Source organism: Pantherophis guttatus, chromosome 1 (genome assembly GCF_059756535.1).
Source record: "Pantherophis guttatus breed Tessera chromosome 1, ASM5975653v1, whole genome shotgun sequence".
Lineage (NCBI taxonomy): Eukaryota > Metazoa > Chordata > Lepidosauria > Squamata > Colubridae > Pantherophis > Pantherophis guttatus.
This window is the reverse complement of record NC_142063.1, coordinates 24503503-24509706: the sequence shown is the minus strand read 5'-3', so window position 1 is coordinate 24509706 and position 6204 is coordinate 24503503. Positions and strand designations below refer to the sequence as shown.

Genomic DNA, 6204 nt, shown 5'->3' with positions numbered 1-6204 from the left:
GGGCTCAGATTTTTCCCAATACTTCCTCCTTCCCCCGTTCCAAATATTTATTTATTTTATTTATTTATTTAATTTGTCGAACATGATATTTCAAAAATCCACCTGCATTAGAAGTTTTGTTACTAAAATTTCCAGCATGGTAGAGAATTAGTTAGCTGTGATTTAATGGAAGTTGAGTTTGTGGCATATTCCAGTCACTTGCTTCCAAGCTGCAAATTTGCACTTACTTGACCCCATCTAAGCATTCAAATCTCATTGCTTTATTGACAGAAGAAAAATTAAATCATCCATTTCATTCAGAGCCAATTCACTCACTTGGGTGCAACAAATCCAATGTGGGAGGAATTATGTAAATCATTGCATCGCGTCACAATGATTTAATGTGCAGCAAACCATAAAAACAGCCTGCTATATTATGCCACTTTGTAATGTACCAAGCTTTAATCGGAATTTCTCAAATTGTTCTTATCCCATTAGAAGATTTTTGAAAAATTATGTTGAGTGCATTATGCATTCTCGCTCTGGCTCTATTTCTTCAACAAATCCAAATTACAATAAGCTCAGTGTGACTTACAGTTCTTAAAATCATTTATTCATAGAATTTCATGATTTTGACTTACATCTGCCTTAGACTGAGAGCATTTTACACCATTTCTAATATTAAGTTAAATGCAAATAGATTACTTTTCAGATGGTTTTATTGCTTTTCTGAGATTTGTAGAGCCGTATTCTGTTCATTTGGGAGGGATGGAAAAGCTGGGATGTTTGCTGGCCAAGGTGATCATTGATTGTCCTTAGTATACTCCAGTCTGATCAATCAACTTCTGTTCTTTCTTCCCATCACCAGGATTCTCTCTCTATTATTTCTGAGAATGGAGAGGTCCTGGAATTAATGAAGTTCCCGGCTTCCCAGAAGGTAATTTGCTAGCTCTCTACCCCGCTTTTAAGCCATTCATTTGTCTCTTATGAACATAATGCAAACCTTTTGGCAGATAGCTAGATGATAGATTAGCTGGATAGCAATTGGGGATGTGATAATAAGTATGATAGAATAAGTGTCTAGTAAAATTATGCCTTGGACATGATGTGACAGTAGTACTGTTCTCTGGGGAAGGAGTAATGTTTTGATGATGTGAGAACAGGGCAGGACTCTGAGAAAAATCAGATAAACTTACAGTGGCAGAATGGATGAAATGACATCATCCGAGAAGCCTAATATAGTACATATTTTGCAAATGAAACCTTCTATGATAATTTAAATTAGGAGCCTTGGTAGTACAGTGGTTTAAAGCACCCTGTTATTAAGACCAGCTGCCTGCAATTACTGCAGGTTCGAATCTCGCCAGGCTCAAGGTTGACTCAGCCTTCCATCCTTTCTAAGGTAGGTAAATTGAGGACCCAGTTGTGGGGGCAATAAGCTGACTTTGTATGAATATACAAAAGGATGAAGGCTATTGCTTAGCACATTGTAAGCCCCCCTGAGTCTCCGGAGAAGGGCGGCATATAAATCAAATAAAAATAAGAATAAAAATAAAAATAAATATCTTCAGGAAGATGTTTGAATCAAACTACTATATGCTCAATGTATCTGAACTTGGATCATCATTTTACAGGGTGTTATTCAAAATTCACAAGAAAAACCTCATGGAAAAAGATATTATAGTCTCTCAAGTTTGTGGTTCCAATGTCAGCCCTGCCTCAGCTCGAGCTTGTAGGTAAGAATGATCCTTAACACCATTTGGTTGATAAAGGTAAAGCTTACTAGACGTCAAGTGATATACAGCAATGCAAAGCCAGAACAGAAAGTTTACATTCCAAAATACCAGTGTAACTTTCTCCTTCCCTAAGGTGCCTCTCATACTTGTTCCCCTCCAAGTCCAATCAAGTTCAAAATAAATGTTTTTAAAATGGTCTTTTGAGGAAGGCAGCTGTGCTCAGTTTCCAAACCACTGACTTTGAGACAGTGCTTGGAGTGGAACGGTAAACTCTTTGCCCTCTGATGTATGCCCCCTCCCATCAGACCCCAGAGTCTATGGCAGGCTGGCACCAAAATAGCTTCTGGAGGCACAGTAGCATAGCATAGTAGCATAGCATCAAAGCATCAAAGTGGCATCTGACATCATGATTACCTCTGATGGTAGATATTTCACCTCCTAAAGCCTTGAAGAGTTGGCGTTAATTTAGTTGGTATCTACATTCTGTTTCTTGGGACATGTCAAAGGATAAAATTCTGGAAATGTTCCTCAATGCTGGAGCCTTTGTTGTATACTTGATCCTCAATCTGCAAGGTTATTTGAAAGCATGTTTACCTCTTCGGTTGCCAACATACAATGGTATTTAATGTATAACTGGGAGATAATACTTATGGCTTTTTAATTGGGTTGGTGTATTTTGTAGTACTGTTTTATATATTGCAAACCTTTTTGGGATTTATACAAATGAGAAGCCATCTACAATTTGCTTTAATAAACAATCAAGAAATGGTATTAATTTCTTAATTTTATATGCCGCCTTATTTTCATTATACATACATACATACATACATACATACATACATGCATGCATACATACATATATATATATTGCTGATAAAGAAATAAAGGGAGACTACTATAGATCTATTTCAACCTATTTAGCTCTCATCAGCTAGTCATATCCTTACTCCACTCCCACATGTTGGGGTAGACCAGGTGTCTCGATAGAAAAACACTATATATATAAATAAAATATATATATAAAATCAAGTACTATAAGTAAAGAAATCCAACAAAAAATTATCCCCAGAGAAAAATCATCAAAATGCCCAAAACTGTATGGCCTCCCAAAAATACACAAAGATGGAATACCTCTCAGACCCATAGTAAGTTCCATAGGCTCACCTTTACAAAATCTAGCCAGATATTTAGCAAAACATCTTCAACCTTACGCAGAATCTGCTGCTTCATATGTACAGAACTCATACCATTTCATACAAATAATAAAAAAGCAACACATAAAAGAAAGTGACCTTCTTGTAAGCTTTGATGTTGTATCACTATTCACACAAATACCTGTCAAAGAAGCCTTGTCATCAATTAAAAACAAATATCAACTACCAAAACATATCACAAACTTAACAGAACATTGTTTATCCAACACATATTTCATACACAGAGGACAGAGATATAAACAAGTAGAAGGTGCACCAATGGGATCACCATTATCACCAGTCATCGCTAATCTTTTCATGGAAGAATTCGAATCCAATGCCTTAGAAAAAACTGTTAACAAACCAAAATTATGGCTCAGATACGTTGATGACACCTTTGTGATCTGGCCACATGGAAGAGATAAATTGGAAAACTTCTTAGTACATTTGAACAGCCTCCATCCCAAAATAAAGTTCACCATGGAGATAGAATCAGAAAACCAGTTACCTTTCCTCGATGTATTAATTTATAAAAAATCTGATGGCACCTTAGGACATACCATCTATCAAAAGAAGACACATACGAACCGCTATCTCAACGCCAAATCACACCACCATCCAGCACAAATAAACTCTGTTGCCAAAACATTAACCACAAGAACTAAACGTCTGGCTGATGAAGCACATTTACAAACTGAATTATATACACTAACTAATGTACTGACATCAAATGGGTTCTGTAGAAATAAAGTCATCAATATGATCAAACATACAACACCAAGACAGAATAAAAAACAACAAGAGGAACAAAACAATGGGAAAGCCATCTTGCCCTATATAAGGGGAACAACAGATAAAATTAGCAAAGTACTACAAAAACACAACATCAAAACCATATTTTGCACAGATAGAAAGATATCGTCCATTCTGAGAAACCCCAAAGACAAAATAGAATTAGAAGATCAAGGCATATATGAAATCCCATGTGCTTCCTGCCCATCAACATACATTGGACAGACCAACAGAAGAATGAGTGTGCGCATCGAGGAACACAAAAACTCAATACAAAAGCAAGAACACACATCATCATTAGTTCAACATATAAATACAACAGGACACAACATTAATTTTAATAAAACAAAAACAGTTGCAAAAATAGAACATCTCAATGGCAGGATAATCAGAGAAGCAATAGAAATGGAAAAAAGACCATATTGCATGAATAAACGGGATGACACTTCACGTCTGCCTACTATTTGGAAACCTGCTCTCATAGATAGACGAATCTTGACACCATATGTGGAACATGGACCAAACATTGCACAAAAAAATCCCAACCAAATCATATTCAAACCAGCCACAAAGATAAAGCCCTGCCACCTAGTGGAGAAAAACCGACCATACACCCGAAGCCAAGCCAATAAACACATACTGGGACTCCCAACCAATCAGAATGAAAAGGTGGAGCCATCCCAGAATACCAGCACCAGATTTGAAATTCCAACGTCAGTTAGTGCAAAATGACTACTGGCATAAGCCTGATGATGGCAGATGGGATTCTGCCGAAACGTCGCTTCTACCCTTTTAGGGATATATCCACAATTACACGGGAAGAAACCCAAAATATTAACTATACACACATACATACCCGTGAAAACTTACATAAACATATATATATATATATATACTTTCTTCTTTTGTCGTAGGTTTTTATGTGTATTTTTCTTCAACCGGGTAATTTTCCTACATAACCAAGTTTGCAGCCATAGCCCAGTAAAATCACATCCACTATCCTAGGCTTCTTCAGACAGCAAGCAAGCATTTTGCTGCCTATTGGGAGACTAATATAGATCTATTTCGGATTGATTGGTCCTCATCGTAGGAAAATTACCCGGTTGAAGAAAAATACACATAAAAACCTACGACAAAAGAAGAAAGCAAATACTTAACCTCTACGGGGCGGGAATATATGGTAAGAGTGTGGCTAACTGATGTGGCAGTTGCTGTTAAAGAACCCTTGCATAGGCCTGATGATGGCAGATGACATTCTGCCAAAACGTTGCCAAAATACTCTCAATCTTACACGGGAAAAGACCCGAATACACCAAGACTTATATTCCTGTACCCGTGAAAATCTACGAAAACAATATATCACAGTTTTGGATAGACTATACAGATGTCTTCCCATTCCAGGTCTCTTTTGAATGAATCCCTGAATGCAGCTATTTGCATATTGATGCAGCCATTTGTACAGAAGACCATTTTCATGTGGAATTCCTAAACAGGATACACAGGAGAACTGATCAGCTTTTACAGCCTGTTACACAATTTTCTAGCTCAGTTCTCCTCTGTGATAAAAAAAAAATACACTCATTCAGAGACAATAACATTGCAGTAATGGGTCCCTAGGCATCATCTAAAAATGCATCAAGCCGTTCTTCTATGCTGAAGATCATCTTCATTAGAAAGTGACAAGTTGGTGTGTGTGTAAAATGGGTCACTCTAATTAAATATTGGGCAGTCAGGCCAACTGGAAAGGAGAAAAAAAAAAGGAAGCCCCAGATGTGAGAAACTGTAGCAATTACACTCTCTCATAAAATTAGCTGTTGAACGAGAATGCCATTACTCTCCCACCTCCAGTACAAAGCCACTGAGGGAGCACAAAACTATTAGGAATATATGACTGGGACATTTTTCCCATAGAACATCCCTAAATTGGATGAAGCAAATTTACCTTTTCCCATTTCTGATTTCAGATTCAGTAAGATTTGGAGGGTAAACGGTTTAAAGGTTTTCTGGCTAGAGTAGACAAATGTGTGTGTGTGTGTGTGTGTGTGTGTGTGTGTGTGTGTGTGTATGTATGTATATATATATATATATATATATATATACACACCCACACATACACACACGTAAACAAATATATACATATACTTACAGTATATATCCATATGTACTGTATACGTATATATGTATGTATGTATGTATGTATGTATGTATGTATGTGTGTTTATATATATGTGTGTGTGTGTATGTGTATCAGGGATGGGTTCTAAATTTTTTTACTACCAGTTCTGTGGGCGTGGCTTATTTTGTGGACGTTGCTTGGTGAGGGGGTAATGTGACTGGGTGGGAGTGGCCAACTTTTTTTTTAAAATTTATTTTTAAAAGCACTTTTTCTACAACCTTAAGAGATTGCAGAAAAAAATGCTTTTAGAAGCCTCTGACGATCAGGCAACTCAGCTGGGATCGCCAGAGGCTTTTAAAGGCTTTTTTTTTTTCTACAACCTCTTCGG

General features: G+C 36.9%; 1 long non-coding RNA gene across 1 annotated transcript; it reads right to left on the bottom strand.

Annotated features, from left to right (window-relative positions):
* Window positions 1-576: 576 nt before the first annotated feature.
* LOC117677517 (uncharacterized) lies at window positions 577-5732 on the bottom strand. Its single transcript, XR_004594800.2, has 3 exons — window positions 5643-5732; window positions 2130-2281; window positions 577-866 (listed from the first exon to the last, which is right to left on the bottom strand). It is a non-coding gene; the product is annotated as an uncharacterized LOC117677517 (long non-coding RNA).
* Window positions 5733-6204: the final 472 nt, after the last annotated feature.